Below are 22,434 nucleotides of genomic sequence, written 5' to 3'. Positions count from 1 at the left end.
TCCATGAGCATTCCCTCGAACTTCTACAGTTACACGAGATAATTTATTCTCATGGGATGTATCTCAAAGTGGAATGACAACAGTTCTGCTCTAGACCAGCTGACACCAACCTCCCTTCCATTAACTCCGTCTACACTTCACGCTGCCTCAGCAAGGCCACCAGCATAATCAAGGAGCAGTCTCACCCTCTTCTCCCTCCCTCCCATCAGGCAAGAGGTACTGATGTGTGAAAACGCATGCCTCCATATTCAGGGCCAGTTTCTTCCCAGCTGTTATCAAGCAACTGAACCATCGTATCACCAACTAGAGACCGGTCCTGAGCTCCCATCTACCTCATTAGAGACCCTCAGACTATCTTTAATCAGACTTTACTGTTCTTTATCTTGCACTAAACGTTATTCCCTAATCCTGTATCTGTACACTGTGGACGGCTTGATTGTAATCATGTATAGTCTTTTCGCTGACTGGATAGCACGCAACAAAAAATCTTTTCACTGTACCTCAGTTCACGTTACAATGATAAATTAAACTAAACTAAACTGCAGACAGCAGTGAACACAGCCCAGTCCATCAGAGGCTTGTCACCTCCTTCCATCGAGTCGATCTTCATGGTGCATTGCACAAGAAAGCTGGAAGAATCATTAAGGACACATGTCACCTTAGACATTCACTTTTCTCTTTTCCCTCTTCTATCTTCCAAAGAAAATACAGGAAAATACCCCCAAATAGCCAGGCTTAAAATATGGATACGAGGAACTGCAGATGCTGGTTTACAAAAAAAAGACAATGTGCTGGAGTCACTCAGCAGATCAGGCAGCATTTCTGGAGAGCATGGATAGGCCTTTATCTTGCATTATAAGTTATTCCCTTTATCCTATATCTGTACACTTTTGTCAGCTCGAATGCAATCATGTATAGCCTTTCCGTTGACTGGATAGCATGCAACAACAACCTTTTCACTGAATCTCGGCACTCGTAACAATAAACTAAACTAACCTAAACTGAAGAAGGGTCTTGACCCAAAACATCTTCCATTCCTCTTCTCTAGAGATGCTGCCTGTCCCGCTGAGCTACTCCAGCATTTTGTGTCTATCTTCGATGTATGCTCAGTCTGAAGAAGGGACTCGACCCGAAACATCATCCATTAGGCGATGCTGCCTATCCCACTGAGTTACTCCAGCATTTTGTGTTTATCTTAAACTAAGGTGACATTTTGGGTCAGGACCTTCCAGTCCCAAGAAGGGTCTTGTCTTTTAACCATGTTCTCCAGAGATGCTGCCTGACCCACTGAGTTACTCCAGCACTTGGTGTCTTTTTGGTCCCAACTTCTTGCTCACTGCAATCAGCCTCCTGAACTGATCACCTCTCTCATGCCCTCATTCTCAGCGTTTCTGCCACATACTCTTACTAATAACTCTACCTCATTCGCTTATGCTGGAATTTTTTTCAGGTCTTCAGATTGCACAACAATCTTGCACCATTCTGCTGTTTTGCATTCATTGTTGTATTCATTGTTGTATTTATCATTGCTGTCGGTATACAGTTGATCCCATCAGCTTCATGTGAACAGAGAATGTCTTTGTGCCCAGGTATATGAGACTATGATCTGATCTGAACACACTGAGCAAACTTCGAAATTGAATGGATAATTTGACTAAATGGCAGAAATGTTAACAGGTTAGGGAGAAATTATTTCCTTCGTTTGGGAGAATGGAGAAACATTACATTAATTCTAACCCGTTTAAAAGGGGAAATCGGAAACAAATTTTCACTGAAGGAGAATAAGAACCTGAATTTCAATGCCTTCAATATTTATAGATTGTAGAATATCAAAGCTATCATGATTGAAATTAATAATATTTTGATGTATAGCAGGGAGATAAGACACAGTTTAATTAATTCTTTGCTCCTAAATTCCAAGTACAGGACCTCCACTGATTTTCCGGCATCTCTGGGTCCAGAGCCTTTCTGGACTATCTGTTTTGCCAGGGGAGAGGAGTCCAACAATACCAGAACATTTCGCCTCGGCAGCCAAGATGCCGGGATATGGGCCTGCCACGTCGACCTCAGAAATGGACTCGTTCCTATTACATCTCACCTTAAACCTATGTCCTCTGGTTCTCGATTCCCCTAAACTGAGGGGATGCATTTGGCAGCATCTCTGAAGAACATGGATAGGTCGGGACCCTTCTTCGGACATGACATTACTCAATTTAAGAAAAATTTACGCAATAAATTTAAAAGGAGAAACAATAACGTGTAGGGACGCAGAACGTTCTTCAGCTCAGGCATAAGTGCACACTGCCTTGTTTGGATCAGAATTGCTGTCACATTAAATTGAGCAGCAGATTTTTCCTTCTCTCATTGTGCTGGGGCTCTGTCCTTTATACTCTGAAGAGTAGGTAATCACATCTGTCTAAACAATTTCCATCTGGGAAAATGGAGCACTTCAGTTCTTAGCGTCCAATATCAGAGCTATTGTTTAGTTCCCCAAAGACACCCCTCGTATTGTGTCCCTGCTTTTAGCAGGTTTGCTGAGATTTATCACCAGATATTTTTCATATGTCTTCACTTAATGTTAATGCTTCCCAATTAAAGAACACAAATCCAAATGTTTGGAGGGTTTTACATGTGGAATAGATTCAAACATGTGGAACATTTTGTAATTAGCATGTGTTCAATTGGTCGTTAGATACAAATTGAGAACTTACATATTTTACATGAAGCGTGTTGAATCTAGAATGGGACAGAAATGACTGCAGCCTCTTCTTTAGTTTACAAATCATCCTTTGGAGGGATTTGTTCAATGCAAGCAAATTAGCTGAGGTTCTGTGCAAAAAGAAGAAAACATAAGAAATAGCTTATTTTACAATAAGTACAATTTGAATGTTCCATTAAATACTTTGTGTGATGGGGGGAAAAGAATAACAACTTCCCTGTGAGTAGCTTTTGAAGTTGGTGCTACATCTGTTGTAATAGGCTCCTTTATGATCTATGATTTATGCTTTATTTTTTGCCACTTGTCAGGATATCCTAATCCTGATATTGCCATCAATGTGCATGCCTGTTTTATGAGTCATTTTAAATGGGTCATTCAGCAGATTCTGGACTTTCTGAGGAAGGTTTTCATTAAACATGCTGTTTGATTCCTTAAATGGATATTCTTCAAAAAGTAATATATATTTCAGACTCCCCACCCCTCACCCCTGCTCCCCCGAAATCAGCTCTGTGATAGTGTGTGGGCTTACACTTTTTGTCCAATTAAAGGTACACATATCGCCTTCGATTTATTGGTAGCCTTTACCAACTCAAACAACTTGAGCCAAAGCCTGACATAATAACATTGCCTCAAACGGTCAAGAATTATTTTAAATAGTAAGGGACTTAAAATGGTTCTCTTTTAGATAGATTTGTGGAGTCCGAAGAAGGGTCCCGACCCGAAAGCTAATCTATCCACGTTCACCAGGGATGCTGCCTGACCCGCTCGAGTTCCTCCAGCATTTTGTGGAGTCTGAAGAAGTGTCTTGACCTGAAACGTCACCTATCCATGCTCTACAGGGATGCTGACTGATCTGCTACGTGACTTCAGCACTTTGTATTCTTTTTTTAAATGGAAAAGATCCATTTTTAAAATACTACTGATATCCAAAACAGCTGCACTGCCAGTAGAAGTAAACTACCTAACAAAATAGGTTCTCGTTGTTACTGAGGAGGGTTTGAAGGTGGCTTAACAGGATGGCGGCAGGGACACAAAAATGCTGGAGTAACTCAATGGGTCAGGCAACATCTCTGGAGAACATGGACAGGTGATGTTTCAGGTTCAGACCACCAAATGCGCTGTTGGAGTTGAGGATGTGTGAGGGTTAACCCTATAGCCTGGACACCAGCTGGTTGCCCCATCCACCTCATCACTCGGTGCATTGTTTTGATGTCTCGGGCATTTAAAACATTTGGCAGGTACATGGATAGAAGAAGATTATAGGACATATATGTAAGAGGTTTTACTGCAGATGCTGGTTTATACTGAAATAGACACAAATTGCTGGAGTAACTCAGAGGGACAGGCAGCATGTCTGGAGAAAAGGAATAGGTGGCATTACGGATCTATTTGCTGAAGAAGGGTCCCAACATAAAACGTCACCTATTCCTTTTTCTCCAGAGATGCTGCTTGAACCGTTGAGTTATTCCAGCATTTTGAGCTTTAGAGGGGCATGGGCCAAACGCGGGCAGGTTTGAATGGCGTGGATGGGCATCGTGGCATGGGCAAGTTGGGCTAAAAGACCTGTTTCCGTGCTCTATGACTCTATGACTATTTTCCTGACAAAGCAGAAAAACTGTAAAAACCTAGTTAGGAAGTACAGATTGAACCCATGACCATCCGACCCAGAGACAATAGCTAACATTGGCGAACCAGGTTGACATCTTGAATTTTGGGTATTTATAATATAAAGTCATAGTGTCGTACAGAGTAAAAACAGGCCTTTTGTTCCAACTTGCCCACACCAACCACATGTCCCATCTACACTAGTCCCACCTGCCTGTGTTTGGCCCATATGCCTCTAAACCTGTCCGACCATGTACCTGTCTAAATGTTTCTTAAACGTTGCAATATTCCCTGCCTCAACCACCTCCTCTGGCAGCATGTTCCATACTCCCACCATCCTTTGTGTGAAAAAGTTACCCCTCAGGTCCCCATTAAATCTTTCCCCCCCCTCACCTTCAATCTATGTCCTCTGGTTCTCGATTCCCCTTCTCAGGGCAAGGGACTCAATGCGTCTCCCCGATCTACAATATTTCACTCATGATTTTGTACTCCTCTATAAGATCACCCCTCATCCTCCTGCGCTCCAAGGAATAGAGACCCCAGCCTGCTCAACCTCTCTTATCTGGTGACAATATCTGTGCCTGTGTTTCTGCTTTCTGCAGTTGGAAAGAATTATTGAATGATTGAATGAATGAATGAATGAATGAATGAATGAATGAATGAATGAATGAATGAACGAATGATACTTTATTATCACATGTGGCATGATGCAGTGAGATTCTTTGTTCTGCACACACAAGGTATGCAAAGAGTTGCTACATACAGGGCACCGATAAAGTTACAAATATGCCATTTAGTCCACAATAGTCTCCTGTTGTTTTCGGTGGTCCCCTTATGCCAGGTCCCCCTTTGTTCTCTCGGCGGCCCCACCGCGCCAGTGAAGGGTTCTATTCTGTGGCAACCACAGTGGCTGCACACCTCATTTCCTTGCTGCATTAGCCGAGTGGCCACACATCTGTTTTGCGCAGTGGCCAAACAGTTCTGCAGGTGTTCTCCCTGGTGGTCCACGGACTTTATGGCTGCTTTCTGTGACAGTCTGGTGGAAGTGGTGCATCGCGGTGAAGTGCGCTCTAGGCGTTCAGCTCCTTGCTGGCTCACATCTGCTTCCACCGAAAGAAATACTGTCAATTCCCCGGTGGTCCAGTGCAGGTCAGGCCATCAGGCTCCCTGCGGTTGCATCTCCAGCTGACGACTCCACAGCTGATTGTCCAGGAGTGATAAAAATGGCTTGGGATGTTAGTGGCACCAGATAAATACAAGACGTTGTTGTGCATGGTGGCGATATCTGGCCCACGATGGCAATCCCCCCACAAGAGCTTTGTCCAAAATTCCACCGCTGGCTTTTTCAATTCAATCATTATCGACTGGCACGTATTTTTGTACACGGTTTACGATGTGTGAGAGAGGGAGACAAATGAAAATCCTAATTGATCTGAATGCTCATCATTAATTACTGCCATTCCCCAATTGTTAATACTTGACGCCTGCCTGCCCTGTTTCTGAACTCCATTCAACCGGCAAAGGACTCTCTCCACTCAATACGACGTGATGCAGTCTGCTTCAGTGTGTGGTCCAGACTAGCGCACAGCGGCACGAGGAAAACTCAGCTTTACTCTTGAGAAGAATGTGGCGAAAGAAACTATAAATAGCGGTGAAAATTCTGCAAATGATCCTGCTGTAATAAATGGTCCTTTTTATTGGTATTTTGTTTGCAGCGAGATCTAATGAGAACATTTCTTCAGTAACACAGAAACATCTGTAAAGGAAATCATTAACTGAATTCCCAAAATATATTGAGTTTTTTTGCCAAGAGAAGAGAATGTACAAGCCTTTGGGGCGCTATTAAAGTTTTGCTTATCCAAAGGAGGCCCATTGATCCAGCATGATTGTTATAACATACAGTATGATTTTTAAAGTGCTTTCCCTTGGAGAACTCATTTATTTCCATCACAATTTATTTCCAGGTTGCACTGTAAGATCCATTCCACTTGGAGATTGATTGATTTGATTGAAAGATACAGCATGGAAACCGGCCCATTCGGCCCACCGAGTCCACGCCGACCAGCGATCACTCCTTCACACTTGTTTTTATGTTATCCCGTTTCTGCATCCACAAGGTGCAATTTAGAGAGGCCTATTTATTGATTGATTGATTTGACTGAAAGATATAGCACAGAAAGAGGCCCTTCGACTCATTAATTCCACGCCGACCATCAATTACCCACTCACACTAATTTCTCAAGAAAGGTTTCGACCTGAAACGTCACCCATTCCTTCTCACCAGAGATGCTGCCTGTCCCACTGAGTTACTGTACTCTAGCTGTTTGCGTCTATCTTCGGTTTAAACCAGCATCTGCAGTTCCCTCCTGCACACTAATTCTGATATATTGATTGATTGATTGAAAGCTGCAGTATAGAAACAAGCCCTTCGGCCCACCAAGTCCACGCCAACTATTGATCTCCCATACACACTAATGCTATGTTATCCCACTTTCTCATCCACTCCCTGCTCACGAGGGGCAATTTTACAGAGGCTAAATAATCTGCAAACCCACATCTTTGTGATGTGGGATGAAACCGGGGCATCTGCAGGAAACCCACATGGTCACTGGCCAAACAGGTCCATCGGCCCACCGAGCCGGCGCCGACCAGCAATCCCCACACACTAACACTATCCTACAAACTAGAGACAATTTATAATCTTTATCAAAGCCAATTAACATACAAACCTGTACGTCTTTGGAGTGTGGGAGGAAACCGAAGCACCCGGGGAAAACCCACGCAGTCACAGAGGGAATGTGCAAACTCCATACAGACAGCACATGAGGTCAGGATTGAAGCCGGGTCTCTGGTGCTATGAGGCAGCAGCTCTAGCAGCTGCGCCTCTGTGCCGCCATGACTCCGATGTAACAATGTTTCTGTAACTGTCTCCATCTAAGATGGAGTGACAGCTCATTCTGGACCAACATTAATCAGCTCCTCCACGTCAAGAGCTTTGCTGAAGTTATCACCCTGGGTTGGATTGTCAGTGGCATCTCTCTGACAGCTTTAAGACTAATGCCAGTAGTTTATATGTGTACAAAAGGAAAAACAGTGAGAGAGGCAAAGACTGAAAGGGGAAAGAACAATGGCACAGACAGAAACTAACTAAAGGAAAAATAAATAAAGGAGAAAAATTAAGAGAAATTACCAGACAGAAAAATAAGAAAGAATGACAGAAGTGAGAGAAACAAAGAGAGTGGCACAGTGGCACAGTGGCACAGTGGCACAGTGGCAGAGTTGCTGCCTTACAGCGCCTGGGAACCACGTTCGATCCTGGCCACTGGTGCTGTTTGTGTGGACTTTCTACGTTCTCCCAATGACCGCGTGGGTTTTCCCCGGGTGCTCCGCCTTCCTCCCACACTTCAAAGACATACAGGTTTATAGAACCATACAGGTTTGTATTGACTTCAGTAAAGATTGTAAATTGTCCCTCGTATGTAGGATAGTGTTAGTGTGCTGGGATCGCTGGTCGGCGAGGACTTGGTGGGCCGAAGGGCCTGTTTCTGTACTGTATTTCTAAACTAAACTAAACTAAAAAGAAGATATGAAAGAAGCAACTAGTTTTGATTACCCTGTTATAGGAAAGATGGTATTAAATTAGAATGGGTGCGGAGAAGATTTATGAGGATGTTGTCAGGACCCGAAGGCTTGAGCTACAGAGAGAAGTTGGGCAGGCTAGGACTGTATTCCTTGGAGTGCAGGAGGATGAGGGATGATCTTATAGAGATGCATGAGTTCATGAGGGGAATAGATATGGTAAATGCATAGAGTATTTTACCCTAAGTATGGGATTTAGTAGGCGCCTGAGGGGCAACTTTTTCACCCTCGTTTTCAGACGGAGGTGCGTATATGGAATGAGCAGCTGGAAGAGATAGTTAAGGCAGATACTATAGCGACATAAAAGACATTTGAACAGGTACAAGAGTAGGAAAGGTTTAAAGGGATATAGGCCAATCGTGGGCAGGTGGGACTAGTGTAGCTCGGGCATTCAATTCAATTCAATTCAACTTTAATGTCTCCGACCCACATCTTGGTCGGAGTGGACATGTTGCGTTGAAGTGCCTGTTTCCATGCTGTATGACTATGACTATAGCTTTATGACCCTATGATTCCATGAGTCATTGCACACATACTTGCATACAGGTACAAACTTGTACACTGATGGGAACACATGCATCCATGCTTACTTTGGGAAACACACTTGCCTCCCTTCTTCATAATAACCTGATGAAATTCTACTTCCCTGCCTCTCACCGTTAACACCATTAATCTACAAGAGTCACTGCCTCACAAAGGCAGCCAGCATCATCCGAGATCCACACCATCCTGGCCACGCTCTCATTTCAATCCTGCCATCGGGGAGATGGTACAGGAGCCTGAAAACAGCAATGTCCAGTTCTTCCCTATAACCATCAGGCTATTAAACACTACAACCTCCAAATAGGCTCCGAACTATATAGATTGTGGCATTGTTTTTTCACTTTGCACTATATTTTAATTATAATTTTGTTTATTACGGGTTTTATAGAGTACTAGGTTTACACATCCGTTGTGCTGCTGCAAGTAAGAATTTCATTGTTCTGCTTTGGTACAATTAAACACTCTTGACTATTGAATTGTTACCGACTGTTTCAGGGAAGCAAATAATTGAGTCTACGATGCCACCAGTGGCTGTGATGTGCTTATTTTGTCACACAACTTGAAGGTTGCACCATATATTTACTTGTATCTCTCCCAAGTATGTTATCCTCATGATAGAAGGCTCTGGGCTTGCGCTGCTGGAGATTAGGATGAGGGGGGACCTCTTTGAAACTTACCGAATAGTGAAAAACCTGGATAGAGTGAATGTGGAGAGGATGTTTCCACTAGTAGGAGAGTCTAAGACCAGTGGTCATAGCCTCAGAATAAAAGGACGTCCCTTTAGAAAGATGAGCAGGAATTTCTTCAGTCAGGGGCTGGTGAATCTGTGGAATTCATTGCCAGGGACGGCTGTTGAGACCAAATCAATAGATATTTTTAAGGCAGAGAATGACAGATTCTTGATTACTAAAGGTGTTAGGGGTTATGGGGTGAAGGCAGGAGAATGGGGTTGAGAGGGAACGGCAGAGTAGACTTGATGAGCTGAATGGCCTAATTCTGCTCTTAGAATTTATGAACTTATGAACTATACAAATCACAACGAGCATGAGGAACGCAGTGGGTCAGGCAACATCTGTGGAGAGAATGATTAGGTGATGTTACCTGTATCCACTTATCACTTTTCAGGCTTTGCCCTGTCCCTCCTAGCTCTCTTTTTTCAGTTATCCAATTCCCTACCACAATAGTCTAAAGACCCGAAAAGTGTGTCTGTCCATTCCCTCCACAGATGCTGCCTGACGTGCTGAGTTCCTCCAGCACTTTGCGTTTTGCTCAAGATTCTAGCATCTGCAGTTACTTGTGTCTCCTTGTATGTTCTCCCGTACACATAGAACCACATTGGATTTTGCAACAGGCCATTTAAATCATTGTTGAGTTAAGTTTGTGTTGGTCTAAACACTCCATGCAATTATAAAAAATGTATGATATACAAGGCCATTCAGCCCATCAAGTCTATGCCAGTAGAAAAAGGACTGCTAAATCTGATCCCATTTTCCATTACATATAGTCCTTTGACTATTCAAATGGCCTTCGCGATCTCCCGGTTGCCAAACACATTAATGTCCCTTCCCATTCCCATAGTGACCTTTCTGTCCTGGGCCTTCTCCACTGATAGGGTGATGACAAACGCAAATTGGAGGACCAGCACCTCATATTTCACTTGGGAAGCTTACTCCCAGTGGTATGAATATTGATTTGTCTAACTTCAAGTAACCCTTGCATCCCCTCTCTCCGTTCCTCCCCCACCCTAGTCGTCATACTAGTATCACTGTTGACCTGCTGAGTTTCATTGTTTTTATCCACTCATTATCACCTTCCTCACAGCCAACAATGGACCATTGTGGGTTCCACCTTTCATTGATCATCGTTGCTGGCTTTGATTTGTTCTTTTGCATACGTTTCATCCATTTTTTCTATGTACCATTTCATATCTTTCGTTTCCATCTCCCCCTGACTTTCAGTCTGAAGATGGGTCTCAACTCAAAATGTCACTTATTCCTTTTCTCTAGAGATGCTGTCTGACCCGCTGAGGTACTCCAGCTTTTTGTGCCTATTCTTGGTGTAAACCAACATCTGCAGTACCTTCCTACACATCCAAGAACTACTTAATTGTATTAAGGATTTTTCTTTCAACTATCCTTTCAGACAGTGTGTTCCCTCCCACCACCGTCTTGTTGAAAACATTTTCCTCAGAGCCCCTCTATTCTTCAATCAATTATTTTAGACCTGCAGTATGTGTAGGAAAGAACTGGAGACGCTGGTTTAAATCGAAGATAGACACAAATTGCTGGAGTAACTCAGCGGATCAGGCAGCATCTCGGGAGAGAAGGAATGGGTGACGTTTCAGGTCTCGACCCGAAACGTAACCCATTCCCTCTCTCCAGAGATGCTGCCTGTCCCACTGAGTTACTCCAGCATTTTGTGTCTATTTTAGACCTATGCCCCTTTAACCTCTGACCCCACAACTCAAGGAGTGCATCCTTACTGTTTATTCTCTGTAAGCTTTTCATAATTTAATACACCCAATTACCTCTCTATCTTCTTTATTCCTAAGGAAGCAACCTCATATTATCTCATGGTTCCTCAGAGTTAAAACTCACGGTCCTAGTAACAGCTTTGTAAATCTTCACTGCACCTTTCTGAGTACCATCACATATCTCCTGTGATATGAGAAAGGAAATGTATGTATTATTCAAGCTGCTCCCTGATTCAATATTTTACACTTTTCCATAATCTGCTGCATATCTGTAAAACTCTACCTCCCAAGGGTTATTGGGAAGCAACTAGCTTAGCTCCATCATAATGATGGTACCTTACTTATTCCTGAGCACCTCTCATATGACCACATGGAATCAACCCCCCAGGTTCTGCTCTCTAAGTACCACCATGACATTCTCCCTGATCAGTGATGTCACTCATACTAGTTTAATTGCATTCCTCTTTATTGCATTTGAAAGAAATGAATCCTTGAATGTTCATCAGCTAGTCCTGTCCTTCCTGAAATCAAGACTCCTTGATGGTTACAACATCATAGGTTCCATGCCGATGCCAAATGCCAGATGCCGAACGATTGGGATTTTTGAATAAGGGGATAGCAGATTATCGGAATATTAGAGCAGCATGGTAGCGCAGCGGTAGAATTGCTGCCTTACAGAGCTGGAGACCCAGGTTCGATCCTGACTACAGGAGTTTGTACGCTCGCTCGGTGACAGTGTAAATTTTCTCCGAGTGCTCCAGTTTCCTAAAGACATGCATTTTGTAGGTTAATTGCCTTCAGTAAATTGTCCCTAGTGTGTAGGATAGAACTCATGTACGGGTGATCATTGGCCGGCGCAAATCCATGTTTCCATGCTATGAGTCAGACAGCGTGGAATACAGTGTTGCCCACACCAACCAACATGTCCCATCTATGCTAACCCCACCTTCCTGCATTTGGCCCATATCCCTCTAAACCTATCCTATCCATGTACCTGTCTAAATGTTTCTTAAACGTTGTGATAGTACCTGCATAGTACCTAAACTAAACTATAATTGTGAATCATTTTAGTAATGTTAGTCGAGCTTTAAGTTGTGGCTTGGAAGTAGAGGTAAGTCTCTGTTTTTTTTAGTATATCACCTGAACCTCCCTGATCTCCCAGTTGCTAAACACTTTAATTCTCCTTCCCATTCCCACACTGACCTTTCAGTCCCAGATAGACAATAGACAATAGACAATAGGTGCTGGAGTAGGCCATTTGGCCCTTTGAGCCAGCACCACCATTCAATGTGATCATGGCTGATCATCCCCAATCAGTACCCCGTTCCTGCCTTCTCCCCATATCCCGTGACTCCACTATTTTTTAGCCCTATCTAGCTCTCTCTTGAAAGCATCCAGAGAACCTGCCTCCACCGCCCTCTGAGGCAGAGAATTCCACAGACTCACCACTCTCTGTGAGAAAAAGTGTTTCCTCGTCTCCGTTCTAAATGGCTTACTCCTTATTCTTAAACTTTGGCCCCTGGTTCTGGATTCCCCCAACATCGGGAACATGTTTCCTGCCTCTAGCGTGTCCAAACCCTTAACAATCTTATATGTTTCAATGAGATCCCTGTCATCCTTTTAAAGTCCAGTGTACAAGCCCAGCTGCTCCATTCTCTCAGCATATGACAGTCCCGCCATCCCGGGAATTAACCTTGTAAACCTATGCTGCACTCCCTCAATAGCAAGAATGTCCTTCCTCAAATTAGGGGACCAAACTGCACACAATACTTCAGGTGTGGTCTCACTAGGGCTCTGTACAACTGCAGAAGGATCTCTTTGCTCCTATATTCGATTCCTCTTGTTATAAAGGCCAACATGCCATTCGCTTTCTTCACAGCCTGCTGTACCTGCATGATTACTTTCAAAGGACCCCCAGATCCCATTGTACTTCCCCTTTTCCCAACTTGATGCCATTTAGATAGTAATCTGATCTCCTCCGTTGTCAGAGTGAGGCTAAACGCAAATTAGAGGAACAGCATCTTTATTTCACTTGGGAATTTTATAGCCCAGTGGTATGAATATTGATTTCTTTAACATCAAGTAACCCCGGCATTCCCGCTCTCTCCATCCCTCCCCCACCCAAGTTGCATCAGCTTCTAATTTTCACCCAACAAACAGCCTGTTTCCTTTATCATCGTTACTTTTTTGCACATTGTTCATTCATTGTTCTTTATTTCTCTACATCACCATCTATATTTCTCGTTTCCCTTTCTCCTGACTAGTCTGACGATGGGTCTTGACCCGAAACGTCACCCATTCCTTCTCTCCAGAGATGCGGCCTGCCCTGCTGAGTTTACTATAGCTTTTTGTGTCTTCCTTCGGTCACCCTTTGAAGACTGGTTTGGTTTAATATCCCACCTGGAAGATGGTACTTACAACAGTGCAGCCTTCCCAGAGCATCAGCTTTAATTATTGTGCTGAAGATTCTGACTTGGATGCCTGAATGTTACCAGCTGAGACACAACAAACACTTGTTCTTGCATTTCTAGAGCCCCTTCATGGCCTCAGGTTATCCTGAAGTGCTTTACAACCCCTTTTGAAGCATAGCTGCCATTGTAATATAGGAAGTGTATTGTTTGTTATCATTGTTCTTAAATCCACATTAACATTCCATGTCATCATTTTTTTTATCTCAACATTTGCCAATGATATTTAGTTCCTCGCTGAAGGCACATTGTACTGATTATAAACAATTCTCAGCAGCGAGCTGTTCTGTTTATACTGATCAAAGATGGAAAAATGTGCATGTTAATTGCTGACACATTTTGAGTGTGATGTACCGCATAAAAATGAATTCCAATTTCAACTAATTGAAGGCCTTCTTTTGTGTTTCTTTATCCTGGGCGGTTGTTTTACCTTATCACAAGCCGAAATCCTGTTAGTGACTTCCTCCCAAAGTATGCAATTCTAATTCACCATGTCAGTTGTTTGGGATTCAGAAATGAGTGGATCTCAGTATTGTGTTAACAATTATTCATTTGACTAAAGAAGGTACACATGGGCAGAAGACGTTTGTTTGCCTCTTTGTTGCCCGACCATCAAAGCGCAAGCTTTAACCAGAACTCCAAGTTCGTCCCACATCGCAAACATGTGCAGGTTTGCAGGTTAATTGGCTCTCCATAATTTGACCCTCAAATGCAGGGAGTGGAAGCAAAAGTGGGATAAGACAAAACTAGTGTGAACGGGCGATCAATGGTCGGCATGGACTTGGCGGGCCAAAGGGCCTGCTTCCATATTGTATCAAATATTTGCACCAATTTGGTCATTCCTTCTTCTCCCTGCTCCCATGCAGCAGAAGGTACAGAAGCTTGGAAGTGTGCACCACCAGATTCAGGAACAGCTCCTTCCCCTCCATAACTAGGTTTCTGAACGGTCCTTTCATAAGCTAGGATACTGTCTGATTTTCCTCCACCTCATTGAGGACTGGACTTTGTCCAAGGAACTGATGCGCTACAATGTGCTACAATGCTGAGAACTATATTCTGCACCCTGAATCTTCCCCTTTGCTCTATCTATTTAACTTGAGTTTGGACTGATGTATCTATATATGGTACTAGACTATTTGGGTCCCAGCATCACACGGGAGGGCTAGACACCCTACACAATATTCCACCTCTCCACCAATTCCAATATTGCTGGCCAGTGGGGGGGGGGGGGGCTTTCTGTTGCGCTAGTATGAGTGTTGTGGGCCGAAGGTACTGGTTTCCAGAGGGCTAGTATGGAGTTAGTGGGCCAAATGGATTTTTGGGCTGGCAGCTCAGTCACTGAGGCCTGGCAGTACAATCACTCGGACCTGGCAGGCTGGCGGCTGAGAAACTGCCAGAAATTCTGCCCAAAACAGGTGACAGACTGCAAGAGAGTAGGGAGAAGAGGGTGGACTGAATGGATTATTGGGCTGGCAGTTCAGTCACTTACAGCTGGTGGGCTGGCAGTTCACTAACTCACGGCTCGTGGGCTGGCAGTGCAGTCGTTCACGCCTGGTACGCTGGCAGTTCACTCAGTCACCCCACCTACCTTCAACCCCCCCCCCCCCCACTCTGCTCTTTGCCATTCCCCTCCCACCCACACATTCAGTGCATCTCCCCACAACCTCCCCCCCCTCCATGCACTCTTAGTGGCTCTCCCACAGAGCAGCCATTCCTGCCTATTAGTTTCTATTGTGATGAAGAACACACAGCATTAAAAGTGCAAAAATATTTTATTAAAGTTTAAAATGTGAATGACTCTTAAAATATAAGAACAATTTAAATTTTAAAGATAAGATTTATTAAGTTTTTACTTGTTGCGTCTTGTTGTGTTCTGCTGCTCACTGCCTCTTGATAACTATTTCCTGTTGATAAAAAGAGACAATTTTAATATAGAGAAAGTCAGCGGTCACATTTTAAGAAGGAAAATCTGAGAATATCTCAGAAGTCATCAGTCAACGAAGCACGCTATTAATGACAACATTCTTGGGCGATGTTCCATCCTTCAGGAAACCTTTGACATTTCCCTTCATATTTCTGTTGAGCTAGTGTGTTGGGCCAAAGGTACTGGTTTCCAGAGGGCTAGTATGGAGTTTGTGGGCGGAATGGATTTTTGGGCTGGCAGCTCAGTCACTGAGGCCTGTACTGGCAGGGGGGGGGGGGGGGGGGGGGGGGCACCAAAATGCTTGGTGTTGCTGAAGACATCTGGAAGAGTTTTGTCCACAACTTCAAAGCATTCTCTCCTAATCATTGGACATTCATCCCAAACAATGACTTTCACTTGCCTCGTGAAATGTGCCGTCTTAGAGTTCTTCTCGATGTTGCACAATGTATCCTCGGCCACTTGGATGGGTATCTTGAATCGAGAATGTGTAGTTCTTCCACCAGGCAGAAATGTAGCTGCTATCCCAGAGGATACTACAGCAATAGCCACATCACCTTGACCTCTAACATTTCCTGACATGATGTTGAAAAAGCAGCCGAAAGACAATTTCAGTTGTTAATGAACACTGAAGATTTTGTGCAAAACATTTTTTTGAGGTGGGAGCTGTCAGGGTGGGGTGGGGGGTGGTAAACATCATGCAGCCAAGGGATGGGCACAGCTTCAGGTGGGGGTTCTCGTGAGCTGATGAGAAATGGGGGGGGGGGGGGGCTCGTGCAGGGGATGAGGGCGGCTTCAGTAGGGGGTGCATCCTATAGCCAGGCGGTGGGCAGCGTCTTGAGGTGGGGGATGTCAGTGGAGGAGGGGGGCAGTGAGCGATTTACTCATGACCTGTGGACTCACTCACTGCCTTGGGATTAACTCATGCCCTTTAGACTGACTGACTCTCACGGCTTGTGGACTGACTGATGCCCGACTTCTGGAGTCACGTCCGACTTTTGTAAACTGAAAACTGTAACATCTACATTGAGGAACAGCTTCTTCCTGACAGCCATCACGCTATTAAACATAACAAATAAGCTCTGAACTACGAAATACTATATTATTTCACACACACATATATATTCACATGCACTCACACGCATATGCACACATACTCACTCATATTCACACACACACACACAGATATACACACGTATTCACACGCACACACATTCTCATACACATATTCACACACAGACTCATTCACGCACACACAAACTCAATGACACACACATTCACACAAAGATCCACACACACACACACACATAGACTCATACACACACACACACGGACTCACTCACTCACACACACACGCACACACAGACTCAATCACACACACATATATATATATTCACACACATACACACATATATATATATTCACACACACACATATATATATTCACACACACACACACATATAGACACACGCACACATACTTATATATTCACACACACATTCATCCACACATATATATATATTCACGCACACATATATCCACGCACACACATATAGACACACGCACACATACATATATATTCACACACACATTCATATATATTCACACACACACACATATATCCACACATATATATTCACGCACACATACATATATCCATGCACACACACATATATCCACGCACACATATATCCATGCACACATATATTCACGCACACACACATATTCACACACACACACATGCGTATATATTCACACACACACACATGCGTATATATTCACACACACATATACACACACACACACACACATATATATACACACACACACATATATATATATATATATATATATATATATATATATACACACACACACACATACACATATTCACACACAAACACTAAAATACAGTGTGTAAAACAAATATTCAAATCCTGCTGTAGAGTCTTTTGCTGAAACAAAATGCTGCTTTTAAATAACGTCCAACACACACTTACCGTAGAGAAAGCAGCCGAATATTTGAATCTTCAAATCCTGCTGAAACACAATGCTGCAACAAACACACACACACACACAGCTTTTGCTGAAACACAATGCTGCAACAAAAACACACACACAGAGCTTTTGCTGACACACAATGCTGCAACAAACACACACACACACAGCTTTTGCTCAAACACAATGCTGCAACAAAAACACACACAGAGCTTTTGCTGAAACACAATGCTGCAACAAAAACACACACAGAGCTTTTGCTGAAACACAATGCTGCAACAAACACACACAAACACAGCTTTTGCTGAAACACTATGCTGCAACAAACACACAAACACAGCTTTTCCTGAAACACAATGCTGCAACAAACACACACACACACACACACAGCTTTTGCCGAAACATAATGCTGCAACAAACACACACACACACGCAGCTTTTCCTGAAACACAATGGCAGCTTTTGCTGAAACACAATTGCAGCTGTTGCTGAAACACAATTGCAGCTGTTGCTGAAACACAATTGCGGCTGTTGCTGAAACACAATGGCAGCGTTTGCTGAAACACAATGGCAGCTTTTGCTGAAACACAATGGCAGCTTTTGCTGAAACACAATGGCAGCTTTTGCTGAAACACAATGGCAGCTTTTGCTGAAACACAATGACGCTGTGGCTGCAACAAACAAACACTTACCAGTTCTGTAGAATTTTTCAACACCTCGTGCACTCTGTGGGCAGCGCCATCTTGCCTCCGACCGGAAATGACGTAATCGCCGCCGGCTTGCCGATCACCGGAAATGACGTCATCGCCGCCATCTTTCAACCGCCAAAATCACAAAATGAGCGCCAATTTTAAATTTAAACACAGTTCTGGTCCAAATAAAAAGCTTTATTCGTGCTTGATCCGCCTGAAAACATTGCAACAAATCCATTTCAATTTACATGAACATTTCAAAGACAATACAGACATCATGCTTTAGTCACCTGAAAACGGTTGCAACCATTTTAAAACCCAAGAGACACAAATTTGCAAACGCTTTATAACAATAACAAATGCATTTCATGTTCAATACACATTTCAAAGACAATATAGATAGACAAATTTACAAATGCATTTCATGTTCAATACACATTTCAAAGACAATATAGACAGACAAATTTGCAAACTTTTTCCAACAAAATGCCAAGAAACTTCAGACCATGGTGAATGGTGAACAACATGCATATCAATTGGCTGAAAAAGCATACGGAGGGGACTCACCTTGGAGTAGAGCTGCAGCTCAGAGAGCCGTGACCCTTTCACTTCGTGGTCCGGAACAAAGTGATTGAAGCAGGACACTTCCGGGTGTTATAGTCCCTCGCTCCCCCTGCTGCCAGCGGGGGCAGCAGAGAGAATGGGGAATGTGGTAAAAACATTAATACCTCTGCCATATTTCATCGACGGGAAAAATCCTCGGCACACATGCGGCGGTGGGGGGCTCTGAGCGAGGTGGCCAAAAATGACGGCTGTAGGTGGCGGCGTTCTCTCGGAAATCACAGCACAGATCGCCAAAACCGGTCAAGAACGGAGTTTTAGTAATATAGATAACTAATCTGTTTGGATAGCATTCAAAACAAAGCTTTTCACTACATCTCGATACATGTGACAATAATAAACTAAACCTAAACCTATCTTTCAATCGATTTAATCAATGCCTCAGCCCTTATTAAATCATTTCTTCCTCAGAAGCCGCTAACATAGAAACATAGAAACATAGAAATTAGGTGCAGGAGTAGGCCATTCGGCCCTTCGAGCCTGCACCGCCATTCAATATGATCATGGCTGATCATCCAACTCAGTATCCCGTACCTGCCTTCTCTCCATACCCTCTGATCCCCTTAGCCACAAGGGCCACATCTAACTCCCTCTTAAATATAGCCAATGAACTGGCCTCGACTACCCTTTGTGGCAGGGAGTTCCAGAGATTCACCACTCTCTGTGTGAAAAAAGTTCTTCTCATCTCGGTTTTAAAGGATTTCCCCCTTATCCTTAAGCTGTGACCCCTTGTCCTGGACTTCCCCAACATTCCCCTAACAGGACTTGAAATCCTGAACTCTATTTCTTTCTACGTCGATGCTGCCAATTTTGCAGAGCATTTCCACCAATTTTATTTCAGATACCCTGCATTCATTGTATGTTTCTTTTGCCAGAGTTTAATTGTTAATTTTTATGTCTTTGTCTTGAATTACGCAAAGGGAGTCTGGCTTTCAGGAATTCCTAATGGACCAAGGATGAGGGAGTTGGGTTCATATTCCTCAAGATAGAGGAGGATTATATTCTAGTTGGGCATTAAGGGTTTTGTGGTCTGCAGGTGAAATGCCTTGCCATTGCTTTACTGACGTTTTTGCCAACTGTACTTGCTCTTCATTTAGTTGTAAAGCAGGAAGTAGTGTTAAACCATCCGGTTGAACTGTAGATTAAATCACTTTTTCTCTGCAGTGAATAGACTGTGAACCATTACACAACAAGGTTGGTGCCACTGTTGGCATTAAAGATGTCCTGAATCCTGAGGAAGTCTTTCCTCAAAGTGCATTTGGATCCATAAGTGATGTTGCCTAACCTCAGCTTCCCATCCTCCACCCACTCCTCCCCTATTCCCACTGCCCCAACCTCAAACCACAAGCCCAAACCTGTAAAAATGTTGTGTAGCAGGAGTCAAAATGACCCAGGGAACAGACACTGTCTCCTAAAGAACGGCACGGTGGCGCAAAGAGAGAGCTGCTGCCTTACAGCGCTTGCAGCGCCAGAGACCTGGGTTTGATCCCGACTACTGGTGCTCTCTGTACGTATTTTGTACATTCTCCCCGTGACTTGCATGGATTTTCTCCGAGACCTTTGGTTTCCTCCCACATTCCAAAGATGGACAGGTTTGTATGTCAATTGGCTTACTATAAATGTAAATTGCCCCTCGTGTGTGTAGGATAGTGTTAGTGTGCGGGGATCGCTGGTCGGCGTAGACTCGGTGGGCCAAAGGGCCTGTTTCTGCACTGAATATCGGAACTAAGCTAACGAGAGGAAAATTTGACATAAGTAAATCGAGAAGAGTTGGCTCTGGTACATTAACAACGTCAAACACTGTTCAAGACGAAAACTGCATCAGAAAGAGCAAATTCACCAGCAGCAGAATTCTCATGGTGGAAAGTTTGCAAACAAAGGGTGGGATTATATGCAGAACTTCACGATTCTGGTAAATCTCTCACTTTAAAGATGCGCGGCCCGGTTTTAACCATGAACAGTTGATGTACTGTAAAACACATCTTCATGCTTGGCCATTTAGGACGGAATTTGGGAGGAATTTCTCACACAAAGGGTTGTAGAAAAGCTTGAATTTTCTTCCTTAATACCGAAACAATTGGTGACTTTGGGAATTGAGTGTCACTTTTATATTCTTCATATTTCATGTATACCTCTCTTTTACATCAAGAAGCATGGGTTGAATTAGTTTCAATGGTTTCTTTATTATCACATGTATCAAAGTACAGTGAAATTCTTTGTTTACATTCAGATCAGTGAAATTATTGCCATGCAGAAGTCCAATACCCAGTTAGCACACAATGCAAAGAAACAGCCCACTGAGTCTATATGTAATAGTCGCCAGGTTTTGCCACCATTTCACAGTCCCCACTGCAGCTGGCTATAAAGGCCCATTGCAGATGTTGCCTCCATCCGGTGGTCCTGTGAACTATCGTCCTTCCCCTCATCCGGCCACCTTCAACCTTCCTGCCCGGGGCACTTCCCACAGCCGCCCTTGAAGATAAGAGCCCCCCCCCCCAGGTTCATACAGCATCCCTTGTCCAGCATCAGCTGCCGTCACCAACTCCCTCCACCTCCTCTCTGGTTACTGGTCTTCGAGGTGAGTTGGGGCTGGGTTGGGCTCTGTGACTTCACTCTCCCAGTTCCATGGTGGGTGACTCAGGCCTGCTGTCGGTGTATGGCCACAGCTTGCCATGCAAGCAAAGATAGTTCTTTGCTTCAGAAGGGTGTCAAGCATGGAGAAGCAAAGGTGATCACATGGAGTGGAGGCTTCATACAATAGCACTTTAATAATACAAAGTCCAAGCACCTGCCCTCGATGTTTAATGTATTAACAATGTCGAATTCCACCATCAATGTGATAATTGTTAGTTTCTAAGTTCCCCCCAGTCTAGTTTCAGTAAAAACACTGAATCAAGCACTTGGAACAACTAAATTTTATTTTACCATGAGCGCGTTACAGATCAACTACTGTACCTACCCCACCGCAGATTCGATCCTTGTGTCTGCCTGTTCAAGCCCTCTAGGCCTCAATCAGAGACACTCCGGAAGTTCACGCAGTAACAAGCGTTCTTCCAGAAGATCGACGCTGAGCCTCGTGATCGCGGACTTTTATATGTCCCAGGACCGCGAGGGGCCGAACCACACGGTGGTCTCTTAATAACCCAATTACAGATATCGATTAACCCCATCATAGCACGTGTTTCCCTAACCCAATAATACAACAGCTCATACATTGTATAAGAAAGAAAGCTCTCCAAAGAAGCTATCAAGAACAAACATTGAAACATGTGCCCTGGGAATCAAACAATTTCTCCAAGGCTCAACAGTTCGACCAATCATCAATTAACAGGATGACCATCTTGCAACATTATGTATACTGTTTTACAATGCTTTTGCAGCGACCAAATAGAAATGATGCATTTAAGGTTAGTTTGCAAAACCACTATACATGCTATCAATTTAAGAGAAACCTGGAGAACACCTGGACCCCTTACCATCCTGCATATCAATCTGAGCCTAGACTGGCTGGCGCCAATCAAAGCCTGTAAAGTTCAGCTGACAAGGGTTAAGCAATTCTGACAAGTGCAGGGATCCTCCATTTTATGGTGCCTTTAATTTAGCCAATATTAACAAATGTGGCCACCATTGAGAATGAACTCAAGTGGATTAGCAATACAGGCACTGTAACTGTAAGGATAGGACCAAGGTTTGGGTTTCCAATGGCTAATGACTACTGATACCCAAATCCTTTGTTTGTCTACAAGGCACAAGT

General features: G+C 43.6%; 1 long non-coding RNA gene across 1 annotated transcript; it reads left to right on the top strand.

The window, feature by feature from the left end:
* Positions 1–6,386: 6,386 nt before the first annotated feature.
* Positions 6,387–19,980, top strand: LOC116970695. The gene is made up of 3 exons (XR_004411271.1): positions 6,387–6,424; positions 14,030–14,031; positions 19,971–19,980. It is a non-coding gene; the product is annotated as an uncharacterized LOC116970695 (long non-coding RNA).
* The last annotated feature ends 2,454 nt before the right edge of the window (positions 19,981–22,434 follow it).

The sequence above is a fragment of the Amblyraja radiata genome, chromosome 3 (genome assembly GCF_010909765.2).
Source record: "Amblyraja radiata isolate CabotCenter1 chromosome 3, sAmbRad1.1.pri, whole genome shotgun sequence".
Taxonomy (NCBI): domain Eukaryota; kingdom Metazoa; phylum Chordata; class Chondrichthyes; order Rajiformes; family Rajidae; genus Amblyraja; species Amblyraja radiata.
This window is presented reverse-complemented; position numbering and strand designations above follow the sequence as displayed.